We start from the raw sequence: 13,190 nt of genomic DNA, 5'->3' as shown, positions 1-13,190 counted from the left end.
GAAGAGGGGCAGAGAGAGGGGGAAAGAGAATCTCAAGCAGATTCTAAGCTGAGCGCAGAGCCAGATGTGGGGCTTGATCTCACGACCTGGAGTTCAGGACCTGAGCTGTGGATGTTCAACCGACTGAGCCACTCAGGCACCCCCTAAATTAGTGACATTTTCAAAAATGCATTTATGTATTTGTTTGTTTGTATTGATTATTTGACCATGTAAATCACTTAGCAAAAGTAGGTGATTAGGAAAATATCACCCAGTAAACCAGTTAACATACTATGAATAGTTAATAGGATTTCCCTCCCTCTCATGTGGCCCCAGGTCTCTTATTTAATGTCCTCAGTTCTCCCTAAAGTCTTCCCATTCTTTTGTCTTGGAGTTTTATCTTGAGTTGAACATAAGGGAATAGAAAAACGGGTGTTGGGGAAGCAATGTGCTGTGGCTCTGCCAGTCTTGAGTCCCTGAGTATCAGAACAAGAGTTCTTACAAGGTATGCCAAGAATTTAAGGCCCTCACTGCTCCTTCCCCCAGCTATTCTCAGGACTAGGTTTGTAGCCAGCAACCTTGAGGGATGAGGTAATGTCCATCTGGGGCAAAGAACTGCCATGTAGCCTTGACTTTGGGACCAATATGATGTTAAGATTCTGGGCTCTTATATTCTTCTGAAGAGTGCTTGGGTAGAGTTTATACATAGAACATGGGTTCCTCCCTCCCTTTCTGGATCTTTCTTTGCTGGGATTCTCCCTACCCATTTTTAATGGCTGTGATTGACCCAAAGTCTCTCCTCTAGTTCCTCAAGCCAGCAAAGGTGAGATATTTTATCTAAACGTTAGCCACCTTACAGGGTACTCAGGCTAAAAAGTCATCAAAAATGGAAATTTCACTGAACGCTATTCCTTTCCTCTCAAAGTCAACTCTTGTCCAGTATCTGACTGGTTTCTTGTGGCTTTCCAATGCATTAGATAGTCATTTTCCATAATTTGTCTAGAGTTCATAATCTGTGAAAGGAACAGACCAATAGGAGATAGATTGGAATATTACCAGTAAGAGAGAAATTTTAAAATATGTTACTTATTTGGGGACAGCTGGGTGGCTCAGGCAGTTAAATGTCTGCCTTCGGCTCAGGTCATGATCTCGGGATCCTGGGATTGAGCCCAGCATCACTGGGCTCCTTGATCGCAGGGAGTCTGCTTTTCCCTCTGCCCACCCTCCCCCCCCGCTCATGTGCTTTTGCTCTCTCTCTCTCCTCTCAAATAAATAAAATCTTTAAAAAAATAAAATAAATAAAAATATGTTACTTATTTTATAAAGGAATACTACAACTTGATACTGTTAATCTTCTGGGGGATATTTAAAATTTTTTTATAGTTGCATATAGTAAAATATCACTCTGTATGATTGATTTAGCCCATTTGAGTCAGTAAAGATATAGAACTAGGAAATGTATGCAAAGACATGCAGTTTTAATTTTGTTCAAGAGAATTCAATAAACAGACCTAGGTTAACAAAGTACTGCCTGGTAGGAGTCCTCAAGGAATCTGGTAGGAAGAATATCAATTGTTGAGAATGGCACTTTCAATGTACTTAGGGATGAGTTGAAGGTACTTAATTTCTTTCCCATGTCTCGTATACCTCTTGTGTTTGTCTAGAAAATCCTTTCTTTAGAGAATAAATCAAAAGTAAACTTTTTCTCTGGCCCAATATTAATGTAGTTCCACTGCACTGTATGATTTCCCACTAATTTAACAAAATTATTTCTCTTTAGAACTTCCTAAGAGAAAAACAGAGTCCAGTGAAAATTACTATAATATGTAAACAATCAAAACTGTGATGTGCCCACAAACATAGGCACATTTAATAAGCAATACTAATCCTCATTCAGGAAGTCAATTGGTTATTTGATTGTTTATATTGTCCCTCTTCTGTAGGGATTTTTGCATAGCTTTTAAAAAGGTAGTCTACATCATAATTTCTTACATGTAGAAAAAGTTACATTAGAAAGCTACAATATTAAGTTTGACAAAATAATTTAGAAACTCTACCGACAAATCATTTGGCTATAATTTAAGTTTATTACCATGAAAAAGGAGCCCAATTTATTCCTTCATGACCGTCAATGATCTTTTAGAATCTCTTTTAAAGTGCAGATCCTTTTAATGCACTTTTAAACTTTTGCCATAGTTGTACTGTCTTCATTATTCTGCAGTGACTTTGAATATTGCTTTTCCAAAGGTTTAAATTATTTTTACACACATAGTGCTTCACATAAGCCCAGTGAACCAGTATGCATGACTGGTTATTACTGTCATAATTTGAAAGACATCCAGAAAAATACTTAAGTGAGGTCATGGGACACTTCTACTTGAAATTGAGTCATTAGTATTATTTAGATTTAACTTCCTGTAATTTCTTTCTAAGAAGAATTTTCACTGCTTCATCTTACTTATTTCATTTTATACCCATTAGAGTGGAGGGTTGCCTTGATTCAAGGTTTGTACTTCTCCCTAGATTAGAAAAAAAAAGTTTGATTCCCCGAAATTATTTTATTTTTATTATTCTAATATTTTATTCTGCTTCTCACTAAGACTCAAATTTTCCACATTTTAGGATATCCCTTTGAGTTTCTATCCTATGTTTTCTCTCTACTTTCCAAATTTTGGTATTCTCCAAAATTTCCCACTCTGGAAATTCTTTTCATTCTGTATTTTATTCCTGTATAATTTCATGTGTGGCCAAGGCATCACCCACTCTACACTTCTGTGCTCCAAACTCCTGTAATCAAATGCTCACCGGACATAGCTATCTCTATGTCTCAGAAGCCCCAAACCACAAATATCTGAAGGAGAATTCAGCACTTACCATCATAGGTCTCAATCATCCCATAACACCATGGAGAACACCATCATTTTCTCATGCTTTACCCAAACACCAAGCCATTTTCACTTTTGCCTGCTCCCTTCCTGCAAACATATTGTATGACTGAGGCCTATTGATTCTCTTTTGCTCGTTTTCATCACTATGTCCACTTGACTTCAGTCTCCACCAGCCTCATTTTCTCCCTATGCTGTTTCAAAGGACTTCACTGCCTCCATGTCTTCAGGCTTAATTTTCCTAAATTAATTCCATATTACAGTATTAAGGGGGACTTCCAAATGCACCAATTGGATCATGTGAGCCCTTCAAGATCTGGACTTGATCTTCGCCCCTTGCCCGCCTACACCCATGTATCATCCAACCATACAGAACGACTTGTTTCAAGTGCTACCTATTCCTCTCTGCCTCGTTACTTGTTCTGGCCTCTATTTCTTTTTTTTTTTTTTTAAGATTTTATTTGTTTATTTGAGAGAGAGAGAGAGAGCACATGAGAGGAGGGAGGGTCAGAGGGAGAAGCAGACTCCCTGCTGAGCAGGGAGCCTGATGCGGGACTCGATCCTGGGAACTCCAGGATCATAACCTGAGTCAAAAGCAGTCACTTAACCAACTGAGCCACCCAGGTGCCCCTGGCCTCTATTTCAAATTCCATTTTCCCCCATCTCTTCCTTTACACACACACAACACACATGCATTTTGGTATTCCTCCCTTACTTTCAACGCAACATTCAAACATTCCTTCCCTGTAAGACTTCTTTCTCCTGCCACAGGAAGCCTTATCAGGACTCTATGCTTACTGCTATTGTTCCTGTGACACCCCTTGCCACATGGTCTTATAACTGCTGAGTGATTGATCCAATCCTCTGAACAAGCCATGCAATTCCTGGGGTCACCATGTCTATTTCTGTAAGCCCAACACTTTGTTAAGTGCTGAGCACAAGGTAAGACTTGAATTTGAAGTGCATAAGTGCATTTTTAAATGATTGGATCCTTGTTTCACACTTTTCTGTTCTCCTATTCCTATCTTAACTCAGTTACTGCTAGCAGCTTTGTTCTAGTATTTGTGTTGGTTAACTTAGAAATCTACCCTATTTTTTCATTCTCTGGTCATTTTGGGGTTATTTTTAGGCTTTTATTTCCCTTCTGTGGGGTATTATGGTAACTGTTCTGATAGTCTAAACATACTTTCTTTATATCTGTAAAGATAATATTCTCCCTAACTGAGCTTTATAGTTGGATTTTTTTTCAGATTTCTTTCACTTACTATTTTTAAGATTTTCATAATCAAATTTTATCGTATTTTGTCCTCTATTTCATACCTTCTGATATAGTTGCTTCAACTCAAAATATTCTACCAATGTATTCAATTACTTCCACTTCTTCCATTTTTAAATAATCTCTATACATGGAATATATTATTTTTTTTATTTCTTTTGAGAATGTGCATCAGTAGGCTTTTAGACCATCTTATTTCCATTCCATAGCTTTCAAATTCTGCCACCCAGTCTCTCACTATGAGATTTTTATTCACAGAAAATTTTTGACACCAAGCCCAATACATTATCATGGAGGAATATATAGTTGGGAAGCAAGAAGTTTTCTCTGTATATGAAAAATGGCTTGAACTGACAAGCAAATACAGTCTCTCTCAAAAGTAATATCTTTATACAAATCATCTATATTCATTGAGGTTTTCACATGATATGAATAATCAATAACTAGGGAGAGAAAAACCCTTCTAAAACTGAAATTACCATGAATTATATTTGAATATGTGGTTATATATATATAATAGTTTGTATCTTTAAAATATATATGTAGATGGTATGTAAATATCTATAGTTTTTAAACTGAAATGATTGTCTGTTTAAAATTCCTAACTTCGTATAATTTCCAGTCATTTATTTCTATATATGACCTTATTTCATTGCAGAAATCACGCTTATATGTACACACACATATTTGCATACACACACAGACAGTTCTCATAGTGATTATTTTTTAAATATGCATACTGAAAATCTTATATCACAGAATTTAGTTGTCTTTAATTTCACAATTGATCTGAAGAATCAGAGCTAGAAGAGACCTCAAGGAATTATTCAACCTTGTGCATTTAGTTATATAAATCTTATTATCCTTACTCTATAGATAAACCAACTTTACAAAGGTCATCCAGTAAGTAGCAGCAGTGAATGTCTGAGAAAAAATTTTCTTAATCCTATTCCCTTTACAATGCTATTTAAATACCTTTGATTGCTATCCATTGACTGCTTACCAAGACTTCTTATGAAATATTTTATGCTTAATTTCTACCACATCTTAGTTTTCTCAACTTGATAAAATGATTTTGTATGAGTTTCTTAGACTATCCTTGTATTTACCACTATCAACCTCAGAATTCATCATCCTTCTTTCATCCGTAAATATTTATTGGCCTCCTATTCTAGGCCATGCGCTGTGCAAGATAAAGAAAGCAAATGTAAGCCATCATCACAGAACTCATAGTCCATAAGCACTGCAGTTTGAAAAGCATCACCAAACCTCCTATGTCATGCCATGCAGAAGCATGTTAGAGAGACAGCTAATAGAAATGGAGATGGGGAGAAGAACACTATCCAAAACAAGACCTATAGGATGAATCAGAATAGCCAATTGCCCTGAAAAGAATTCATGTTTTAGGCATAGCAAGTACCATGCATAGAGGGCGTGGCACATCTTGGTGACTGAAAGTACTTTAGAACATCTGGGTCATAGAGTGTAGAAGCATTGTCATAAAAGAAGCAAATGATGATGTGGACAAGGGATCAAATCAACGTGAACTTTGAAATCCTTGTAAAAGAAGTTAGAGTTTATCCCCAAGGCAATAAAGAGTAGAGAGTTAAACTGTTATCCTAACGTCCTATTATGCGGTAAGTAAACCATTCAACATCATTGTGATATTTATTCCTGGGGGCTAATCCCATTCTAAAGAGACTTATCTTTAGGATTATCACCCTGCTCAGTTTTCCAATTCAAATATCTATCTCTAGGTCTGCCCACTCTCGGTTCTATGGTGACAATTTAGGCTTTAATGCTAGAAAACATAATAATTACCACAATTTATTGAGTGCTCAACAGTATCAGGGACCATGCTAAGTGTTTTACATTTGTTATCTTGATTTATTACCAGTAAAAATTACAATACGATCCTTTTTATCCCCACATTATATATGAGAATATTGATGTTCAGAGAAGTTATTTGTCAGAAATCGCATAGTTAGTAACTTGTAGAGTCAGTTTTATATCTATGATCTTCTTACATCCATACTTCTTTTACATACAACGTGTTCTTGCAAAGAATTCTGAAAGTCTAACATGCAAAACTTCAAAACAGTGAGTACACTTTGTAAGAAAGGCCTTCTTTTGCTAAAATCTTCTAAGATATATTAATACCATTTAAGATATTCCCCTAATTTAATATCTTTTTTAAAGTATTTCTTCATCACTGCACACACAGTCAACTGAATCAGACCCAGCAAACCACAGACTGAGTTTAAATATTTGTTGAATTCTTTGGGTCCTACTTTTTTCTATAGCATCAGGTATATAGGCTCTGTGCTCCTAATATTAGAGTCAGCACTTTTATTTTTCTGCTTTATATTAATTTTTATGAAACAAGAAGAGCAAAATACGATGAAATCTAATATTCAAAAAATTAACCTTACTGGACAAAAAGGGATTACTGCTAAAACTGAAGCATTGGCTGATAGGCAGCATGGATACTCAGTATTCCAAAAAGTTGTTTATTCATTTGATGATCAAAGCCCATATTCTGAGTACCTAAATGCAGCTGTATAGATTTCATCACATAATTTAGGACAGTGCAGAGCTTTAAAAGCATCCTGTTCAAAGTCTAGAATTGCTTATACTCACAAGGTTATGATGAGTATCACAGAAATTCATATGTGTTAGTATTTTCCATGTGTGTATATCTCAAGATTTTACATTGGGGTAGAAGTTTCCTTCACAGTTTTCCAAAAGTTCTTTCTGGCTAAGCCCACCCAGCAGTATATTGGTCCAATATGTTTGGGAACAGTAACATACAGGGCTTTTCCCCCCGGATGCCATTGTTAATTTCACTTTTTTCATCCTATTTGTACAGTTATGATAATTGACCCCTAAATGTATTGCCTTAATTTTGCTCACTGTAGGATTCATATATTAATTGATTTCACACTCTTGATCTTCTCTAACATCTGTCATTTATTTTGGTCATCTTGGCCTATCATTAACTTGCAGAACTTAATATCATCTGGGAAGCCAAAGAATGCATTTCCCACATCCTTTTCCAGATCACTTATCACAATATTAAGCAAAACACATGCATCTTGAAATCTGTCACTCTTCTTATCTACTTTAAAACCTATGCTCTATTCTTTATAAGCCATAAATGTGTATGCATGTGTTTCATTTTATGTGTCTTTAGGCCTAGAAATGTGTGTGTATGTGCACACATGCACACACAAACACACACACACCCTCAGAAGAGATGAAAGATGAAGTAGCCAGGTGTAGAAATATGTAAATTTAGAGAAGACTCTGCTGTTCAACACTAAACAAAATTATCAATGCTTAACAAAAATTCTTCCAGTGTGAATTGTGCAGTACTTTTTCCCTCTGCTACATGCCACTTCTGCACTAACTAACCAAAAGAAAGACACCTAAAATTCTGATGATTATATTAGCTGCTCTCAACAAGTATTCCTCTGATCACCATAATTATAATTTGGGAAGACTGCAATACATAAATAATTGCATTCGGAAAATGATAAACACTAGATCCATTTGCATATTATCATGAGCTCAGTTTAAAGGTCATCATCTCTGAAGGCTTTCCTATACAAGGACAACTGGAAAATCTCCCTATATCTACATGTTTTATTTCATTATTCTGCTACCGATGATATGCAACTGACACTTTCAGTATGTACAGTGGGGTTTTGTGTGTGTGTGTGTTTTTAATAACAGCCAGACATTTATACCCATAAAATGAAAATGAACAGGTAGTAACTGACTGGGACTTGAGTTTAAGGTAATAGACTAAACCCCTCTAACAATGAATTTCTAAGCACTCAGAGGAAAGAATGTAAGGAGTACAAATTGCATAGGGCCCATGGGCTTTCCAGAAAGACTTTGAAATCCTTTAGCTTGCATATGAAAATTTATTGCAAATGGATTTTTACAGCACAGGGATGTTACTTAAAGAGTAATTCAAGGCTCAGTGTGATATTTAGATTTAATATTTTACAAGCTTTAGAGTTAACTTCTTTTAACTCCTTGGAAATGCAAACATGGCGTCGTCTTCTAGCTGAACAGATGTGTTAGCCTTTTCATTCATTATGGTTTTAGAGACCAGTCCAGTGGAGTATAGCAGCAGAAGCAGCATAGGATTTGTTGTCAGATCACTGAGGTTTTCATCCTAGATCTGCTACTCCACCAAGCGTCCCCTGTTGTTACTAAGATGCTTAAGAAAAATGGACGGGTAACAATGCATCTCTCTTAGTAGAGTTGAGATAATATGTACATTGTAAGTGTAACAAATTTTAGGTAACTTCCATCCTAGGAAATACTTAAGAAGTTTCTGACCTCTTAGGAATGCTTCCTCATTTTTCAAGGGAAGAAAAAACAATTATTTAGAAAAATCTGATTTTCAAAGTAATAATTATTTACATAAGCAAAGTTCCCTCTTTAATTTATAGTCCTCAGTAATAATGTTTATACTGCATAATTTTTAAGTACTTAGAGAAGCAATTTGATAAAATGAGTTAACATAAAATGAGAGATGGCCATATTCTTCCTACTAAGTTTCTCAGAAAGGGTTTTTCTATTAGTTTCTTCAATCTGAGTGATTAGCATATAATTCCATGAATTATTCTGAAGGGTAGCTAAGTTTCTTTGAGAAATCCTTAAACTGAATGAGATATGATGAAAAGAACAAGATTGAACTTGAAAACCTAAACTCTACTCACAGATTTTCTATTCACTATCCATACCATCTTAAGCAAGATATTTACAATTTTCTGTCTTACTGGATCAAAACCCTTGCCATGTCTAATTCATGGGGGTATAAGGATCAAATAAAATATACAGATCTACTTTATAGCAGTCTGAAAAAGCTTTGCAACTATTTTCGTTTTACCTATTTATGAAATTTCTTTGAATTCAGGAAAATCAGCATTCAAAAATTCACAATATATACATGACTTCTAAAATGTAATAGTGTAATCTGGGTCTCAACATTAACCACAAAACAAAGATGAACTTTGGTGGTTTTCCATAAGTGGCATATTTGTATGGGTAGGTGGTCTGCTCTGATTGACCCCTTACAGGAGAAGGCCTTTAGGAGGATGGTTTAAAAAGTGAATATGAAGAAGGAAGAGTGAATGAAATAGAGGTGAGTCCACTGAAGACTGCTGACCTCCCCTGGGCCTCCCACAGGACACACAGTGGTGACCTATAATGACCAGAAAGGTAGACGCTTCTTTATGGGAAATTGCTCAGGACTGGTCTCACGGACCAGAGACTGACTAGATCTGTCTCCACGGATTTCTAGTCCCTTGCCACAAACTCTAGCAGGCGATGTCAGCATCTTTTTTCTCAGTTTTGCTAACTCATTAAAATTCTCTTCTCCAGTTTCCAGCAATGATCTGGCTTTTGGTGAGACACTCTCTCTACCTGCCTGGCCTTTATCTTCTGGGCAGCTTCTCCATGCTGCATGTATCTCTTCCCCAAGTAGAGGAAGACAACTCCAAGAAGTCTGGAGTCTGGCCATCTAGGAAGTGTGCTTTATGTAAGAAACTCTTCTATGTGAAACTCAAATATCATCAAGGTTGGGTTGAACCTTAAAGAAATTGAAATTTAGGGGCATCTGGGTGACACAGTGAGTTGAGCATCTGACTCTTTATTTTGGCTCAGGTCAAGATCTCAGGGTTGTGTGATCAAGCCTAAAGTCAGGCTCTGAGGTCAGTGTGGAGTCTGCTTGAGATTCTCTCATCTCTGTCCCTCTGCCCTTCCCCACTGCTCTCTCTCTTCCTCTCTCTCTCTCTAAAATAAATAAACGAAATCTTCCAAAAAAACAAATAAATGGAAATTTAGGATTGAGGTTATTTATATATATCCATAGTGTAGTCTGAAGAGTGTCAAAAATAACAACAAAACCCCATGACCCTCTGTCAGCGTTCTTTGAAATTCCAAAATTCTCCCATTAATTTCACTTCAGTGGTTAAAGCATTTTCTCTACAATGATAGCATGTTAAATGCTTACATACTGCCTTAAATATAAGGCACATCAGCCTGTCCCAACCTACTCCATAACCTATTGTCACATATTAATTTTGTTGCTTTTTTAACTAGGCTGTGCAAAAATTGGATATAGAACATTAAATATGTAATGGAGGCCACCAGTTTGGGACAGGGATGTAACCAGGAAGGTCAGGTTTGAATAAGGGATCACAGCTGGGAGGTATGAAAAAATACACACTTCCAAAGAGAAGATGGCATACTTTGTATTTCATATGCTTAATAATTTTATGGAAATAATTTAATTTTACTTAACAATTTTACTGAAATAATTTAATTTTACTGAAATAAATTTAATAAAATAATTTAATAAATACATCTGCCCTCAATTGAAAAACTCATTTCTAGAGAGCAACATATAGAACATATGGCTGTTAGCATGATGTTCCAGAAGGAGCGCCACACCTAGCCTTGCAAAGATTGTCCACAAACCTGTGGCATTCCTGATGTTGGGAGTAATTTTTTGAGCCTTTAAAGAATTACATGCATTCAGTTAAAAGCTGCTATAGAAAAGACTCATTTTAGGGGCGCCCGGGTGGCTCAGTTGGTTGGGCAGCTGCCTTCGGCTCAGGTTGTGATCCCAGAGTCCCGGGATTGAACCCCGCGTCAGCCTGCTTCTCCCTCTGCTCCTCACCTCACTCACTCACTCTCTCTCTCTCTCTTGCACTTTCTCAAATAAATAAATAAATAAAACCTTAAAAAAAAAAAAGACTTATTTTAAAGGCAGAGACATGTTCATTGTCCTATAAACTGATCACAACCCATCCCAGCATGCTCTTCCTACACAAAGGGCCAGGCTGCTGAGCCAGCAAGGTAGCAGAGGAAGGAGGCTATGAACATGTATCATGTGGCATATTTTGTGTTGTTGTTTTTCATTCAGAGAAGTGACCTCCTTCACTGTGTTAATAATCAGACCAGCCTCAGAACCGCAGATAACAACCTGTGAAAATATTGCTTGACTATAATTTCATTTCGCATTTTCTAGTGCTACCCTAACCTTCTTTTCTGACTTAATATGAAGGGGGAAAAGAAAGAGAGAAAGGATGAATTGCACCATCTGCAAATCCTGACTAATGATTCACAATGAAATTAATACACAAGATTAATGAAAATGACAATTTGCCATGGTTAATTTTATATGTCAACTTGGCTAGCCCATGGTGCTCAACTGTTTGATCAAACATAAGTTCAGCTGTTGCTAGGAAGGTATTTTTAGATGCGATTAACATTAAGTCATTTGACTTTGAGTAAAGCAGATGACCCTCCATAATGTGGGTGGACCTCAGCCATCAGTTGAAGACCTTAAGAACAAAGAAGGAGGTTTCCTGAAGAAGGAATCTGGTCTCAAGACAGCAACATAGAAACCCTGCCTGAGTTTTCAGCCTACCTGCCTTATGATTGTCAGACACAAGACTGTGATAATCTACTCTTAACCTGACTTACTAGCCTATGGAAATTGCTCTGTAAATTTCACACCTGCCAGTCCCCACAATCTCTTGAGTCAATTCTTTAAAATCTTTTATATAATGGTCTGTTTCTCTGGAGAACCCTAATACACGAGTTATAGCTCTGACTCGTGTCCCTGTCTCTTGTTTCCATTTCACCTGCTTACTCTTTGTCCTATTTTAAAAATATTTCTGAAAGGTACCCCCATTCTCTTTTCATTTTTTGGTGCATAAAAGCAAATCCTAAGGTCCCTAATTTGGATGCAAGCTATTAGTCTTGTGTCCCTGTGCTTGTTTGCTTCCCTCCTCTCTGGCCATTGAAACTTTCTCTGCCTTTTATTCTCCAGCCTTGGAAAACCACTACATTTCTCCAAACTGATCATACTGCTCTGACATCTGGCTGGACCTTTTCCCGTGCTGTGTCATCTGCATGCCATGACCTTTCCTTTGGTCCCACTCCTTTCGCCTGCCTGGAATACACTTTTTCATCTTTCCTAACTGAACAAAGACAACATGTCATGTAATAGCTCAGCCTGGTACATCAACTTCCTCCTCTGGGCAACCTGTGAATCGGTACAGAAAATTGTACAGCCTTTATCATGTCATCTCAGTCTCTTTGGCTAGACTTTGCAACTTCCTTCTTCCTCTTCCCTGTATCCTTAGCACCTACCCACCAGCTATCACAGAGCATGCCTTAAATAAAACTATACTGACTGATAGATAGCCCTGCTCTCTTTTGGTTCAGCTACTTTAACTTTAAATTTCATAATATAGTATGTGAATCAATGTCTTCCTTTAGATATCTCTTGGGTTCAGAGTTCAAGCTATGCAAAGATATCATTTTTTATATTCGTTCTAGAAAACATAAATAGTTACAATACATGGAGTCCAGACAAAAATATGGACTATCATTCCTAATCTGGGGAGAGGTGCTTCCAGACTAAGATACGCACTTTCCAGACTTTGAGTGTATCTAAATAATTTAGACGTCTTTATATTCCAAGATGGCATTCATTTTTAAACTGCCCTGACATTTTATGGGGTCATTTCCTTTTAAAAGCATACTGAACTCTAAGAAGGAAATGAGTATGATGATAACTTTTGAAGTATCTTTCATAAAGGAACATGATGGTATAGAGCTAAAAGGGGCATTGCAGTGCTAGCACAGCAAACTCCATTTTTTGCGAATGAGGAAGCTGAAGACCAGGGATTTTTGTGACGTGGCGGAAGGCACAGAGATGGTGAGTGGTAGAGCCTGGACTACAACTCTACCCTGAAAGATTGTCACATCAGTTACCTCTCTTTTATTCCAGGCACTATCATAAACTATTTACATTCAAAGGAGCAATTACACAAAATGCCTTCGGTATTAGGTGCAAAATAGACAAATGCTTCTAATTTTTTGCACATATTGGCATTGTGAGACAATATTTTCCTGCTGCAAAGTCTAATTCACTAAAAAAAAAAAGTGCTTGCTTCTCAATTTTTCTCTATAGCAATTTAAGCTCCAGTGAATCACTGACATAAATACAAATCATG

At 36.8% G+C, this 13,190-nt stretch overlaps 1 long non-coding RNA gene across 1 annotated transcript; it reads left to right on the top strand.

Moving 5' to 3' along the window:
- The first annotated feature begins 5,653 nt into the window (after nt 1–5,653).
- LOC141374388 (uncharacterized) lies at nt 5,654–12,357 on the top strand. Its single transcript, XR_012381216.1, has 3 exons — nt 5,654–5,777; nt 9,541–9,697; nt 11,999–12,357. It is a non-coding gene; the product is annotated as an uncharacterized lncRNA (long non-coding RNA).
- The last annotated feature ends 833 nt before the right edge of the window (nt 12,358–13,190 follow it).

The sequence above is a fragment of the Callorhinus ursinus genome, unplaced genomic scaffold (assembly GCF_003265705.2).
Source record: "Callorhinus ursinus isolate GAN/ISIS: 27379988/994484 unplaced genomic scaffold, GSC_fseal_2.0 scaffold17, whole genome shotgun sequence".
Lineage (NCBI taxonomy): Eukaryota > Metazoa > Chordata > Mammalia > Carnivora > Otariidae > Callorhinus > Callorhinus ursinus.
Note: the sequence above shows the minus strand (reverse complement) of the source record. Positions and strands in the feature narration are given on the sequence as shown.